The 16,356-nt window shown below is 41.3% G+C and overlaps 1 protein-coding gene and 1 pseudogene across 1 annotated transcript in view; one reads left to right on the top strand and one right to left on the bottom strand.

The window, feature by feature from the left end:
- The window catches only part of RBFOX1 (RNA binding fox-1 homolog 1), a 2,483,424-nt gene that overhangs the window by 36,737 nt on the left and 2,430,331 nt on the right, over window positions 1-16,356 (top strand).
- On the bottom strand, window positions 13,724-14,200 carry LOC116271232 (annotated as a pseudogene).

Raw genomic sequence — 16,356 nt, 5'->3', positions numbered from 1 at the left:
GTAGTTTCAGGTTTATGTGGATGTTAGTTTGTTTTCCCCTATAAAATATATTATTTAAACTATCAAACTGTTGGCTCCTGGATGCAGTCCTTTGCTGGTGGCAGTGGGCTGGGTACTGCCACCGGAGAGAAATGCTGCAGGCTTAGAGAAAGAGAAACTGGTTCTCTTTAAGAGGCAGAGAGTGGTTTCCAGTGCCAGTTTGTTTGGAGGCAGAATAGCTGCTGTATTAAAATTGCCCAAACTTGGGCTAGTGCCTTGTGTGTTTAGAGCTCAAAGCCACGATTGCTTTCATTTTTTTTTTTTTTTTTTTTTTGGTGGTAGGTTTTCCATCCTTTTGCTTGGCAGGTTTCTGCTAATAGCTTCAACCTCAAGACTTCCATTATACAGATACTAATAGCACCTACTATGTTCATCATTATATTATCTCCATTGCCTGGCATAGAGTAGGTCTGTAGTGCTTACTGTATGCCAGGCATTGGAGATAATATAATGAAGAACAAGACAAACATGGCACTTGGAAAAGAGAGTCTAGTTCCCACTCTCAGCCCACCCCAAAGAGAGGCCAGAATTGGACTTCCAAAGATCTCAGATGCCCTTGCATCATCTCCCTGAAGAAGGAAGGTGAAGCTTTGGTGTCTGAAGAGAATTTGGCTGGACAATCCCCAAGGTTTGGAACGATGGGAAGAAGCTGCCATCTGTGTTTAAGGTGAGAAGCAGGGGAGTGGCTGGATCTCAGAGGAAGGCAAGTTTAAGAGAAGGTTTTTGTGAGTTCCTTTGCCTAATGGAGACCTGTTATAGTGAGGGCCCCTGGGGCTGAGCCTATAGGTCAGTGGAATGATGCCGTGAGGAGGGTCTTCTTATAGCAGATGGCCCCCAAAAAATTGATGGATCATGAACAGCTGGAAGAATGGAGAGTTCGGGAGACGTAGTTCCTACCTGGCTTTCCAACAGTGTGTAAGCCCAGAATTCTTACATAAGCCCATGGAGAAGGGAAAGGAACGCTGGTAACGACAAGATTGAATTCTCCACCTGCCAGGCATCCAGGGACTCAGAGCAGATTTAACTGGTTACAGAAATAGGAATGTGACATTTCGTACATCCGGGTGTGCTGAAGCAAAATGTATTCCCTCTCTGGTTTGTGGGGAAGGAGAATGCTAACAGACAAGACTCCAGGTTTTCACTCTTAAACCTGGTGCCTAGAAATACATTTTCTACTGGATGTAGACAAAAGCTCCATATAGACATATCCATCACTGCATCTCTGATGCCTTGTGTTCTCCCTAATTTTCCCTGTAACCTGCAGAGGAAGAAAGTTCCAGCATCACTTTTGGCCTCCCAAGAGTGAGTTAGGGTTGCTCATGCCTATAATCTCAGCCTTTTGGGAGGCCGAGGTGTGCAGATCACTTGAGGCCAGGAATTGGGGACCAGCTTGGCCAACACGGTGAAACTGTGTCTCTACGAAAAATACAAAAATTAGCCAGGTGTGGTCGTGGGCGCCTGTAGTCCCAGCTACTCTGGAGGCTGAGGCACGAGAATCGCTTGAACCCAGGGGGCGGAGGTTGCGGTGAGCCAAGATTGTGCCACTGCACTCTAGCCTAGGTGATAGAGTGAGACCCAGTCTCAAAACAAAACAAAACAAAACAAAACAAAAACAAAGAAGAGTGAGTTAGGATGAAAACTTCCAAGTCTCTCTTTCATATGTCTCCTCCCTGGTGAACAGAGGAGTTGACTTTATTGGCAAGACTGAGGAAAAGGTGACTGTATTTCTGCCATGTTCACTTATTAGTGGGTGGGTTATTTTGCCTAGACTATGACCACAGGGGCCACCTCTAAATCCCCTGCATAGGCACCAGGCTTTTTTAGGGCAAGCAGGACAGGTAAGATCTGCGTCTGGCAGAGCCAGCCAGGTCTACTTACCCTCTGCTTCCCTTTCTGCCTGTGACTGAATGGGCATGTCAGGGTCTAGTAGGGGATCTGGGAGGAGGAAGCCTCATTAACTTCTTTTCTGCAGCAATTGATGGCCACCCAACTTGAACAGTGAGGGCTTATCACTTCATGTACTAAGACCGGAGATAGCTAGGTTGGCTAAATTGGTAGCTTGAGATGTTAGATTTTTCATTTGAGGTTTCTGTGCTGCTATTGCCTTCTGCTCTTGGTCACAGAGGCTGCCACAATCCACATGTCAAGTCCTCGTGTGACAACATCCAGAGACAGCAAGGAAGAGGTACAGTGTATTCCTGCATGTTTCTTAAAAATTTTTTTGATAGAGAATAATTGTACACATTTATGGGGTCCATGTGACATTTTGGTACATGCATACAATGCATAATGATCAAATCAGAGTCTTTAGGATATTAATCACCTCAAACATTGACCATTTCTTTGTGTTGGGAATATTTCCAATGTTACTGCTATTTAGAAATATATAATAAATTCATTTATCAGGATACAAAATCAATGTACACAAATCAGTAGCAGTGCTATACACCAACAGTGACCAGGCTGAGAATCAAACCCTTTTATAATAGGTGTAAAAATAAAGTACTTAGGAATATACCTAACCAAGGAGGTGAAAGACCCCTACAAGGAAAACTACAAAACACTGCTGAAACAAATCATAGATGACACAAACAAATGGAAACATATTCCGTGCTCATGGATGGGTAGACTCAATATTGTGAAAATGACCATACTGCCAAAAGCAGTCTACATATTCAGTGCAATTCCTATAAAATACCATCATCATTCTTTATAGAACTAGAAAAAACAATGCTAAAATTCATTTGGAACCAACAAAGAGTCTACATAGACAAAGCAAAACTAAGCAAAAAGAACAAATCTGGAGGTATCATATTACCCATCTTTGAACTATATTACAAGGCTATAGTAATCAAAACAGCATGGTGCTTGTATAAAAATAGGCACATGACCAGTGGAACAGAGTAAAGAACCCAGAAATAAGGCCAAATACTTACACCCAACTGATCTTTGACAAAGCAAACAAAAACAAAGTAGGGAAAGTACACCCTATACAACAAATAGTGCTGGGATAATCGGCAAGTCACATGTAAAAGAATAAACTGGATCCCCATCTCTCACCTTATACAAAAATCAACACAAGATGGATCAAAGACTTAAATCTAAGGCCTGAAACCATAAAAATTCTAGAAGATAATGTTGAAAAATGCTTCTAGACATTGGCTTAGGCAAACAGTTCATGACCAAGAACGCAAAAGCAAATGCAAGGAAAACAAAGATAAATAGATGGGACTTAATTAAACTAAAAGCCTCCTGCACAGCAAAGGAAATAATCAGCAGAGTCAACAGATCACCCACAGAGTGGGAGAAAATTTTCACAAACTGCATCTGACAAAGGACTAATATCCAGAATCGACAGGGAACTCAAATCGGCAGGAAAAAAAACAATCCCATCAAAAAGTGTGCCAAGGACATAAATAGACAATTCTCAAAAGAAGGTATACAAATGGCCAACAAACATGAAAAAATGCTCAACATCACTAATTATCAGGGAAATGCAAATCAAAACCACAGTGCGATACCACGTGTGAAATACACAAAAATAGATGTTGGCATGGACGTGGTGAAAAGGGAACCCTTTTACACTGATGGTGGGAATATAAGCTAGTACCACCACTATGGAAAGCAACATGGAGATTCCTTAAAGAAGTAAAAATAGATCTACCATTTGATCTGGCAATCCCACTACTAGGTATCTACCCAGAGGAAAGGAAGTCATTATATGAAAAAGACACTTTTGCACACATGTTTACAGCAGCAAAATTTGCAGTTGCAAAAATATAGAACCAGCCCAGATGCCCATCAATCAATTAGTAGATAAAGAAAATGTGTTATATATATACCATAGAATACTACTTAGCCTTAAAAAGGAATGAAATAATGGCGTTCACAGCAACCTGGATGGAGTTGGAGACTGTTACTCTAAATGAAGTAACTCAGGAATCAAAACCAAACATCGCATGTTCTCACTCATAAGTGGGAGCTAAGCTATGATATATGCAAAGGCACAAGAATGAAACAGTGGACTTTGGGGGCTCGGGGGGAAGTGGGGAGGGGGTGAGAGATAAAAGACTATATGTTGGGTAAACTGCTCTGGTGATGGGTGTGCCAAAATTTCAGAGATCACTGCTGAAGAACGTACCCATGTAACCAAATACCACCTGTTCCCTAAAAACTATTGAAATAAAAAAAAGAAATATACAATAAATTGTTATAGTCACTTTCTGTGATATTGAACACTAGATTCTATTCCTTCTATTATATATTTTTATACCTATTAATCAACCTCTTTTCAAACCCCTCCTCTTCCCAGCCTGTGGTAGCTATCATTCTACTCTTTATCTCCATGATATCAATTTTATATAGCTCCAGGGCACACAAGTCCATAACTGCGGTCTTTATCCCAGACCCTACTGACCTGAAACATGGCCCCCACTTTGATTTCCAGGAGCGTAAACTGCTCGTATAAATGAGAACATACAGTATTTTTCTTTTTGTGCATGGCCTAGTTCACCTAGCATTATGACCACTAGTTCCATCCATTTAGCTGAAAATAAAACGATTTCATTCTTTTTTATGGCTGAATACTATTCTATTGTGCATATATTCCCGTTTTCTTTATCCATTCATCCATTGATTGACACTTAGATTGATTCCATGTGTTGGCTATTGTAAATAGTGCTGCAGTAAATACAGGGGTACAGGTATCCCGTTGATACACTGATATCCTATTTTTTTGGATATATACCCAGGAGTGGGATTGCTAGATAATATGGTAGATCTGTTCTTAGTTTTTTGAGAAATCTCTGTACTTTTTTTCATAATGACTGTACTAATTTACATTCCCACCAATGATATACAAGAATTTTCTTTTCTTCACATACTTTCCAGCATTTGTTGTGCTTTGTCTTTTTAATAATAGCCATTCTAACAAGTGTGAGATGATATCTCATTGTGGTTTTGATTTGCATCTCCATGATGATTAGTGATGTAGAATATTTTTTCATAAACTTGGTGATTTGTATATCTTCTTTTGAGAAATGTCTGTGTATTTTTTTTTGATAGTTTCTTTTACTCTGCAGAAGCTCTTTCATTTAATTAGATCCCATTTGTCAATTTTTGCTTTTGTTGCAATTGCTTTTGGCATCTTTACCATGAAGTCTTTGCCTGTGACTGTGTCCTGGATGGTATTGCCTAGGTTGTCTTCCAGTGTTTTTATAGTTATGGGTTTTACATTTAAGTCTTTAAGCCATCTTGAGTTAATTTTTGTATATGGTGTAAGGGAGGGGTGTTGTCTTTTCACTCTGTTGATTATTTCCTTTGATATGCAGAAAGTTTTTAGTTTACTATAATCCCATTTGTCTGTTTTTGTTGCTTGTACTTTTTAAGTGTTAGCCATACAATCTTTGTTCTCAAGCGTTTCTCCTGTGTTTACTTCTAGTAGTTTTGTAGTTGTGGTTATTACATTTAAGTCTTTAATCGATTTTGAGTTTATTTTTGTATGTGATGAGCGATAAGGGTCTAGTTTTATTCTTCCGTGTTTGGATATCTAGTTTTCCTGGCACCATTTAATGAAGAGGGTGTACTTTATTCAATGTATATTCTTGACACCTTTCTTGAAAATCAGCTGTAGATATGTGGATTCATTTCTGGATTTTTTAGTCTATGTCCTTTGTTTTTGTGTCTGTTTTAACACCAATACATGCTGTTTTGGTTACTATAGCTTTGCAGTATATTTTAAAATCAGGTACTGTGAGGATTCTAGCTTTATCTATTTTGCTCAGTATTACTTTGGCTATTTGGGGTCTTCTGAGGTTCCATATGAATTTTAGGGATTTTTTATTCCTGTTTCTATGAAGAATATAATTGATAGGGATTATACTGAATCTCTAGATTGCTTGGGGTAGTATGGTCATTTTAGCAATATTAGTTATCCCAACCCATAAGCATGAGATACCTTTCCATTTCTTTGTGTCCTTTTCATTTTATTTTATCAGTGTTTTGTGGTTTTCACTGTAGAGTTTTTTTTTTTTTTCATCCTTGGTTAAGTTTATTCCTAGGTATTTTATTTTTGTAGCAATTATAAATAGAATTGCTTCCTTGATTTCTTTTTTAGCTAGTTTGTTACTGGTATATAGAAACATTACTGATTTTGTGTCCTGAAGCCTTACTAACTGTACACCTTTTTTTTGGCAGAGTTCTGTTGCCCAGGCTGGAGTGCAGTGGTGCAATCTTGGCTCAGTGCAACTTCTGCCTCTCAGGTTCAAGCGATTCTCCTGCTTCAGCCTCCCAAGTAGCTGGGATTACAGGCACCTACCACCATGCCTGGCTAATTGTTGTATTTTTAGTAGAGACAGGGTTTCACCATGTTGGCCAGGCTGGTCTCAAACTCCCAACTTCAGGTGATCTGCCCACCTTGGCCTCCCAAAGTGCTGGGATTATAGGTGTGAGCCACCATGCCCAGCCTAATTTATCCATTTTAAGAGATTTTTGGTGGCGTCTTTAGGTTTTTCTGTATACAAGTATAAGATTATGTCATCTGCAAAGTGAGATAATTTGACTTCCTCTTTTCCAGTTTGGATACTTTTTATTTCTTTCTCTTGTCTGATCACTGTGGCTTGGATGTCCCATACTGTATTGAATTAGAGCGGTGCAAGTGGCCATCCTTGTCTTGTTCCAGTTCTTAGAGGAAGGGCTTTTCAACTTTTCCCAATGAGTATGATGTTAGCTGTAGATTTTTCATATATGCCTTTTCTTATGTTGAGGTGTTCCTTCTATGCCTAATTTGTTGAGAGCTTGCATCATGAAGGAATGGTAAGTTTTACTGAGTGATTTTTCTGCATCTGCTGAGATGATCAGATAGTTTTTGCCCTTCATCTTGTTGATGTGATGTATCACATGTATTGATTTGTGTATGTTGAGCCATCTTTGCATTCCTGGGATAAATCCCACCTGATCATGGTATATTATCTTTTTCATTCATCATTAGATTCGGCTTGGTAGTATTATGCTGAGAATTTTTCCATCTGTGTTCATTAGCAATATTGGCCTGTAGATTTCTCTTTTTGTTGTGTCCTTGTCTTGATTGGATATCAGGGTAGTGCTGGCCTTATACAATGAGTTAGGAAGAATTCCCTCCTCTTCAATTTTTGGGAATAGTTTGAGAAGAATTGGTGTTTGTTTTTTTTTATAAATTGGGTCAAAATCAGCATAAACGCCTGGTCTAGGGCTTTTCTCTTTTGGGAGACTTTTTGTTACTGATTCAAACCTGCTACTCATTTTGGGTCAGTTCAGATTTTCTGTTTCTTCCTAGTTCAGTCTTGGTAGGCTGTATATGTCTGGGAATTTATCCCTTTCCTCTAGGTTTTCCAATTTGTTAGCATATGGTTGTTCATAATAGCCTTTAGAATGATCCTTTTTATTTCTTTGCTAACAGTTGTAATGTCTCTTTTTTCATTTCTGATTGTTTTTATTTGGGTCTCCTTTTTTTTTTTTTTTTGTTTATCCTCACTAGTGGTTTATCAATTTTGTTTAACTTTTCAAAAAAACAACTTTCATTTTGTTGATTCTTTACGTTTCTTTTTTGCCTCTATTTCATTTGGTTCTGCTGTGATATGTTGAGCCTATGGGTGCACAGAAGTCAAAAATTGAGGTTTGGGAACCTCTGCCTAGATTTCAGAAGATGTATGGAAATGCCTAGATGTCCAGGCAGGAGTTTGCTACAGGGGCAGAGCACTCATGGAGAACCTCTGCTAGAGCAGTGTGGAAGGGAAATGTGGGGTCAGAGCCCCTACATAGAATCCCTACTGGGGCACCACCTAGTGGAGCTATGAGAAGAGGGCCACCATCCTCCAGACCCCCGAATGGTGGATTTACCGATAGCTTGCACTGTGTGCCTGGAAAAGCTGCAGATACTCAATGCCAGCCCATGAAAGAAGCCAGGTGGGTGGGAGAGTTATACCCTACAAAGCCACAGGAGTGGAGCTGTGGCCGTTTTTCTCCCAAGGCCATGGGAACCCACCTCTTGCATCAGCATGACCTGGATGTGAGACATGGAGTCAAAGGAGATCATTTTGGAGCTTTGAGATTTGACTGCCCCACTGGATTTTGGACTTGCATGGGGCTTGTAGCCCCTTTGTTTTGGCCATTTTCTCCCATTTGGAATGACTGTATTTACCCAATGCCTATACCCCCTTTGTATCTAGGAAGTAACTAACTTGCTTTTGATTTTACATGCTCATAGGCAAAAGAGACTTGCCTTGTCTCACATGAGACTTTGGACTGTGGACTTTTGAGTTAATGCTGAACTTAGTTAAGACTTTGGGGGACTGTTGGGAAGGCATGATTGGTTTTGAAATGTGAGGACATGAGATTTGGGAGGGGCCAGGGGCAGAATGATATGATTTGGCTGTGTCCCCACCCAAATCTCATTTTGAATTCCCACATGTTGTGGGAGGGACCTGGTAGGAAGTAATTGAGTCATGGGGGCAGGTCTTTCCCATGCTGTTCTCATGATAGCGAATAAATCTCACAAGATCTGATGGTTTTAAAAAGGGTAGTTTCCCTGCAGAAGCTCCCTCTTTGCCTGCTGCCATCCGTGTGAGATGTGACTTGCTTCTTCTTGCCTTCCACCATGATTGTGAGGCTTCCCCAGCCATGTGGAACTGTAAGTCCATTAAACCTCTTTCCTTTGTAAATTGCCCAGTCTCAGATATGTCTTTATCAGCAGCATGGAAACAGACTAATACACCTTTGTTGCTTTTTTCTCATTATTTATTGTTGCAGTTTGGTAGTTTTCTTTAGTGGTGATGTTTGAATCCTTTCTCCTTTGTGTGTCTGCTCTACCAGTGAGTTTTATACTTTCATGTATTTTCACGATGGTAGGTATTGTTCTTTTGCTTCCCAACATATGACTCCCTTAAGCATTTCTCGTAGGACCACAACAAACAAGACACAAACAAACAGTGTTTTGCTTCTCTGGGAAATATTTTTTCTTTTCTTTTTTTTTTTTTTAAGCATTGGAGTCTCACTCTGTCACCCAGGCTGGAGTACAGTGGCATGATCATAGTTCATTGCAGCCTTGAACTGCTGGGCTCAAATGATCCTCCTGCCTCAGCCTTCTGAATCTCTGGAATTGCAGACATGAGCCACTGTACCAGGCTCCTTCATTTTTGAAGGATAGCTTTGCTGGGTATAGTATTTTTGGCTTACAACTTTTTTTTTTTTTTTTTAACTTGTAGTGTATATCCCCTTTTCTCTTAGCATATAAAGTTTCTGCTGAGAAATCCCCTGTTAGCCTGATGGAGATTCTCTTATGAGTGAGTTGATCCTTTTGTCTTGCTGTTTTTATAATTTTCTCCTTGTCTTTTGACAGTTTTACCATAATGTGCCTTGGAGAAGACCTTTTTGGATTGTATTTATTTGGGAATCTTTGAGCTTCCTGTATTTGGATCTATATCATTTGCAAGACTTAGGAAGTTTTCAGTTATTATTTTATTAAGTAGGTTTTCTATGCCTTTCCCCATCTCATCTCCATCCAGAACTCCCAGAATTTCAGTATTTGGTCACACATGTGTCCCATATGTTACGTAGCCTTGCTTTATTCTTTTTTCTTTCTTTTTGTCTGACTGGATTATTTTAAAAGACTAGTCTTCAAGTTCAGAAATTCTTTGTTTTGCTTGATCTAGTCTGATGTTAAAGCTGTCAATTATCTTTTGTATTTCTTTTAATGATTTCTTCTCTTATAGGATCTGTGTTTGGTTCTTTGTTATGCTGTCTATCTCTGTTGAATTTCTCATTCAGATCATAAATTGTTTTCCTGATTTTTTTGTATTTATTATCTGTGTTCTCTTATATCTCCCTGAGTCTCTTTAATATCATTATTCTGAATTTTTTTCAGGCATTTCATAGATTTTCTTTTCATTGGAATATGTTGCTGGAGAATTATTGTGCTTATTTGGAGGTGTTATGTTTCCTTTTTCATATTTCTTGTGTCCTTATGTGACTATGTGTGCCTCTGACATAACAGTCACTTCTTCCAATTCTATGGATTGACTTTTACAGGGGAAAGACCTTTTCTTATAGCTGTATCTACAATGTTCATTAGGTATCATACTTTGGCTTTCATTCTGGGTGGGTACAGTAGTATAGTCTGCATATGATTTCTTCAGCTGTAATTGGCATGAGTGGTGTCTGTGAGTTTTTCAGTGGCTTAGACTGCAGTTTTTTTTATTGTGGTTGTTGAGATGGAGTCTCTCTCTGTCACCAGGCTGGAGTGCAGTGACGCAATCTGAGTTCACTGCAACCTCTGCCTCCCAGGTTCAAGCAATTCTCCTGCCTCAGGCTCCTGAGTAGCTGGGACTACAGGCATGTGCCACCACGCCCGGCTAATTTTTGTATTTTTAGTAGAGATGGGGTTTCACCATGTTGGCCAGGCTGGTCTTGAACTCCTGACCTCGTGATCTGCCCGCCTTGGCCTCCCAAAGTGCTGGGATTACAGGTGTGAGCCACCGCACCCGGCCAGACTGCAGTTGTTATTGGAGGCTGTGGTGAGGCTTTGCTGAGGATGGGGATGCTAGGAAGTCTTGTCCTTTGACATCAGTGGTGGTGGTGGTGGACCAGGTGTGTCAACACTAGGGACCATGTGCAGCGTATGTGGGCACTGATGATAGCCTGTCTGCGTGGGCCAATCTCTGGTCCTCCAGGTGGCTTCTTTGGTTTCTGGCAGTGGCAGCACTGGGCCAGGTGAGCAGGTGCGCCATTGGGCTCCTGGGTGGTGTGTGTGGCAGGCTGATGTCTAGTTCTCCAGGCGATGTGTGCGGGTACTGGTGGTGGGTGAGCAGGCATTTCCTCGAGCCTCTCAGTAGTGAGTGTGAGCACTAGCTCTGGAGACAGGGCGAATCAATCTCAAGGCCCCCAGATGGTACATTCAGGCACCAGCATATTCCTATGCATTTCTAGATAAAAAGTATTTTTCAGAAAACCTGACCATATATCCTATTAATACAACTTACCCTCATCAGGTTTGCATGAGAAGAAGGGGCAATTCCCTCAGTAGAACAGTAAGAATGAAATCACAGACTTGTTTTGAACCAATCACTGGTAAGGGGGGTTACGCTAAAATGAGAAGCTCAGAATCTAAACCTTGGACTAGGGAATGGCAAACTTTTTCTGTAAAGAGGTAAATGGTAATATTTTAGGCTTTTGGTCTAGATGACCTCTTTTGCAGTGACCCAGTGGTGCTGTTGTAGCATAAAAGCATACGTAGACAATGCATAAATGAATGGACCTGGTTTTATTCCAATAAAACTTAATTTATACAAATAGCCAGAGGGCCAGATTTGGCCCTTGGTCTATAGTTTGCCAACCCTGTTTAGACCAGTCACAATTTATTCCGCGGGGCTGGGCCAACATTTTCTAAAAAAAGAAAGCAACCCACTATCAGAATAAAATAGGGTTTCTATTTAAAAGGAAGAAGAGGCTGGGTGTGGTGGCTCATGCCTATAATCCTAGCATTTTGGGAAGGTGAGGCAGGAGGACTGCTTGAGGCCAGGAATTTGAAACCAGCTTGGGCAATATAGTTATACCCTGTCTCTGCAAAGAATAAAAAAATTAGCCAGGCATGGTGGCACATGTCTATAGTCCTAGCTACGTAGGAGGGTGAAGGGGAAGATTGCTTGAGCCCAGGATTTTAGGTTACAGTGAGCTCTGACTGTGCCACTTGTACTGTAGCCTAGGCAAAGAGTGAGACCCTGTTGCAAAAACAAAAACAAAAACAAAACAAAACAAAAAAACCCAAAAAACAGTTGGTTGGGGTGGGTTGGAGAAGAAAGTATTTCTGACTAGGTAACTGATAGTGTCAGGCCAAACTAGCTCTATAGTCTTATTCATTATAAATAAAGGCAACTAGAAGATCTCCATCTAGCTATTAAATATTGGTTAAAATCTACAGAGATAAAGGACGGCGACCCTTGTATCAGTTGCTGTCACAAAATGCAACATAACAAGTCACTCCAAATCTCAGTGGCTTAATACAACAATCATTTATTTTCATGGATCTGTGGGTCAGCTGAGGATTGCTTAATCTAGCATGAGCATGACTGGGAAGCTCTACTTTGCTCTTGGTGTCTCTTATCTTCTGCTGGAAGCAGCAGGCTGGCCTGGGCTTGTTCTCATGGTGATAGCAGGAGTGAGTAAATGCACACTTTCCAAGTTTTTGGTCCTGCAAATTAATATTCCATTGGCCAAAGCTAGACACATGAGTAAACCCAACCTTAGGGGCTGGAGAAATATACTGCAGTTCTTCAGTGGAGGGAAGTGCAGAGACAAATGGCAGAGTCTTGGATACAGGGAGGACATGGATCCATTAATGTACCTTAACCAACCACAGCCCTCTAACCACCAATACAATTAAATAAGTATTTGTTGAATGCACTTGTGCCTGAATGCTTCTGGCTGCCGCCCAGGCAATGGGGGTCTGACTGGGGAGGGACCATAGCAGGGACTTGATGTCCCACAGGTCTGCATGTAATTGTGTATGGCCGACTCCACATTGGCCATGGCTGACTTGCTTTGTCCTGCGTCCCCAAGGGGCAGTGATTGGCTGATTTTATTTCTGAACAGTTTTGACAAAGTTGTTTTTAGGAGCCCAGGAAGCAAATCAATCGTAGATATGAATTTTGCAGGGAGTCAGAATTGTTGAATATATATAGTCTTTTACATGCTGACGATTATTTCCATATCACAAAGAAGGCCGGCTATTAGGGGGCTGCTGTTAAATTCCTTTGCCCCGTGAACTCATGAGCTGTGTCTATATAGGGGGCACTCACTTGTTAGAGCTGTTTCCCTTCATAATCACATTAGCCAACATTCTAAATAAATGCAGGAAATTAAATAGTCTTCCCCAGACAGGTACTCTGCCCTTCTAAAGGGAATTATGCATTGTAAAATAAAACACAGGCACATTAAGAAAACAAAAGGTCTTTGTGTTAGGTTGGTCTGGCTTCAGCAAAGATAATATTTGCTTCCAGATAGAAGATCTTTGTAATCCACGGTGTTGCATATGGCAGCCCCACATCTTGTTTCCTTTTCTTTTTAACTAAAAGAGTTGACAATTTTATTTTCACATTTCCCAATACAAATGAAAACTGCATCTTTGTTTGTCCCACTTCTCCCCTCCAAAACGATTGTCTTTGATAGGGCAAGGGGGCAAGTCTTCCTTATGCTGTTAAGAAAACCCAGCATCACAGCAGCATGATCTCCTGGTGAAAGGGCACAGGTAATATAAAACTCACATAGGCCGGGCGTGGTGGCTCACGCCTGTAATCCCAGCACTTTGGGAGGCCAAGGCAAGCGGGTCACAAGGTCAGGAGATCGAGACCATCCTGGCCAACATGGTGAAACCCCGTGTCTGCTAAAATACAAACAATTAGTTGGGCGCGGTGATGCGTGCCTGTAGTCCCAGCTATTCAGGAGGCTGACACAGGAGAATCGCTTGAACCAGGGAGGCAGAGGTTGCAGTGAGCCGGGATCACGCCACTATACTTGAGCCTGGTGACAGACGAAGACTCCGTCTCAAAAAAAAAAAAAAAAAAGCCAAAGAAACAAACAAACAAAAAAGAAAACCCAAACAATAACAACAACGAAAAAAAAACAAAGCTGATATAGTGAGGCCTCCTCTCTATCCTTATCTGTCTGGTCAAGTCATTCCCGGCCGAGTGGGCACCATCATGGGACAGGCAGGAGGTCTCATCATTGGGGGCCCAGGCATCATGGGTATGTGGCTTCCCATGGGGGGCCTCATTCCAGGAGCAGATCCCACTGGCATCATCCCAGGAGGAGGAGGGCCCATCCTTGCCTTCACGGGAGGACCTTCCATATGGGGTGGTGCCACCACACCGGGGCTAGGAGGACCTGGAAGACTGGGGGGAAGGTGGTATCTTCGTCGCTGCAGGAGGAGGAGCAGAGAATGGAGGAGGAGGTATCCTTGTTGCAGTGCAGCCGTTGTTTTGTCCGTCAGGCTCTGAGCCTGCTCTTCCATCCATTTCTGATAGCAGCGTTTCACATTCTCTTTGTGTTTCCTGCCACTGCGATGTGCCTGTCTCACAGATGGAGAGTCATGGGTGGGGTCTGTATTGCAGTAGTCACGATAAAACTTGGACATGTTGCTCTGCAGGCTGTTGGTCACTCTGTTCCTTGTTTCTTTTTCTTAACAGATTTAAATTGCTGAAAAAGAATAGGTGAATATATGTGAATGCTGATTTTTTTTTGAGACAGGGTCTCACTGTGTCACGCAGGCTGGCGTCGGGTGGTGCTATCATAGTTCTCTGTAACCTTGAACTCCTGGACTCAGTGATCCTCCCATCTCAGCCTTCCCGTAGGTAGGAATGCAGATGTGTGCCCCCACACCCAGCTAATTTAATAATTTTTTTTTTTGGTAGAGACAGGATCTCTTTATGTTGCTCAGGCTGGTCTTGAACTCCTGGCTTCAAGCTATCGTCCTGCCCTGGCCTCCTAAAGTGCTGGGATTATGGGTGTGAATTAGTGTGCCCAGCTGAACACTGAATTTTTGAAACTATTTTTGGAGAAGTGGAGGTTTGGGCGAATTCATTTATTTAGGTTCAGCAAATATTCGCAGGATGCCTCTTGCATCCTAGACACTGTACTGGCGCTGAGAGTAAAGTAATCAGCAAAAGCAGGCATGGTTCCTGCCCTCAGGGAGTGGACAGTTTAGCCCTGTACTGTCTAGTAACGCAGCATTGGCCACATATGGCAACTGAGCATTTGAAATATGATGAACACAAACTGAGATGTGCAGGAAGCGTCAAGTACACATTAGATGGTGAAGACTTAATATAAAAAGAATGCAAAGTATTTTGTTAATGTTAAGAATATTTTATACATTTAGACCTGGTATTTGGGATAGATTTGTTTAAATCTGTGATATTATTCCAATTACCTTCACTTCTTTTGTTTTACTTTTTAAAATGTGGTTACTATAAAATGCAAAAGTAAATATGTGGCTTGCATCATCTTTTATCATATTTAGTGTGGACCCTGAGGGTCTAGAGGAGTTACGAGCATTAAGTCATGGGTGACCCAGGTCAACGTGAATGGCTTGGAAATAGAAGCAAAGGGCGTGAAGACGAGAATGTATGAATGGAGAGAGGGAGCTCAGTCTCGCAGGGTGAGGAAAGGCTTTCTCACACAGTCTGGCACTTCTTCAAAAGGTTAAACACAGAGTTCTATGACCCAGCACTTCCACTCCATTTTATGAAAGAAATGAAAATATATGTCTTTGCAGAAACTTGTATGCAAATGCTTATAGCAGCATTATTCATAATAGCACTAAAGTGAAAACAACACAAATGTTTGTCTACTGATGAGTGGAGAAATAGAACATGGCTTGACCATGCAATGGAATATTATTCAGTCCTCAAAAGGAATGAAGTACTAACACGTACTACAACATGGATGGACCATGAGAATATTATCCTAAGTGGAAGAAACCAGTCACAAAAGGTCACATATTATATGATTCCATTTATATGAAATGTCCAGAACAGGCAAATCTATGAAGACAGAAACCCTGTGTCTACTAAAAATACAAAAATTAGCTGGGCATGATGGCACACACCTGTAATCCCAGCTACTTGGGAGGCTGAGGCAGGAGAAGTGCTTGAACCCGGGAGGCGGAGGTTGTAGTGAGCCGAGATTGTGCCACTGAACTCCAGCCTGTGACAGAGACTCTATCTCAAAAAAAGTAGACTGCTAGGGCTTAGTGGGAGGAGGAAATGGCAGGTACCTGCTAATGGATATAGGGTTTCTTTTCGGGGTAATGAAAATGTTTTAAAATTGATCATGATGATGGTTGCTGAGCTCTGTGAATGCACTGAAACCATTGATTTGTTCACTTTAAGTGGGCAAATCATATGGTACCTGAATTATGTGTTAATAGTTACATTAAAAAGGTAAAATCTTCCTTAAAGAGATGACACTTAAGGAGAGATCTGGTGGGTGGGACGAGTTAACCAGATGGAGAAATGAGGAATAGCAGTTCAGGGTGAGGAACAGCGTAGCGAAGTCCGTGAGGTTAAAAGGCATAGAGTAGATGTAAGGGATTTTCTTTCTTTCTTTTTTTTTTTTCAAGATGGAGTTTTGCTCTTGACACCCAGGCTGGAGTGGAGTGGTGCGATCTCAGCTCCCTGCAACCTCTGCCTCCTGGGTTCAAGCGATTTTCCTGCCTCAACCTCCTGAGAAACTGGGATTACAGGTGCCCACCACCATGCCTGGCTTATTTTTGGGTATTTAGTAGAGACG

This window comes from Papio anubis, chromosome 18 (assembly GCF_008728515.1).
Source record: "Papio anubis isolate 15944 chromosome 18, Panubis1.0, whole genome shotgun sequence".
Lineage (NCBI taxonomy): Eukaryota > Metazoa > Chordata > Mammalia > Primates > Cercopithecidae > Papio > Papio anubis.
This window is presented reverse-complemented; position numbering and strand designations above follow the sequence as displayed.